We start from the raw sequence: 265 nt of genomic DNA, 5'->3' as shown, positions 1-265 counted from the left end.
AACACTAATAGACTGACCAGCAACACTAATAGACTGACCAGCAACACTAATAGACTGACCAGCAACACTAATAGACTGACCAGCAACACTAATAGACTGACCAGCAACACTAATAGACTGCCAGCAACACTAATAGACAGTCCAGATCGTGATATCGAAACGAAGAACTGAATTTCACCGGGCTTTTTAACCTAACTTTAGCAGCCGATATCTAATTATCTGCTTCAGTATATCCTACACAGATATTTGATAACGTCTGTTATCT

The sequence above is a fragment of the Physella acuta genome, unplaced genomic scaffold (assembly GCF_028476545.2).
Source record: "Physella acuta isolate Inbredline_101_S28 unplaced genomic scaffold, ASM2847654v3 ptg000579l, whole genome shotgun sequence".
NCBI classification, from domain to species: domain Eukaryota; kingdom Metazoa; phylum Mollusca; class Gastropoda; family Physidae; genus Physella; species Physella acuta.
Note: the sequence above shows the minus strand (reverse complement) of the source record.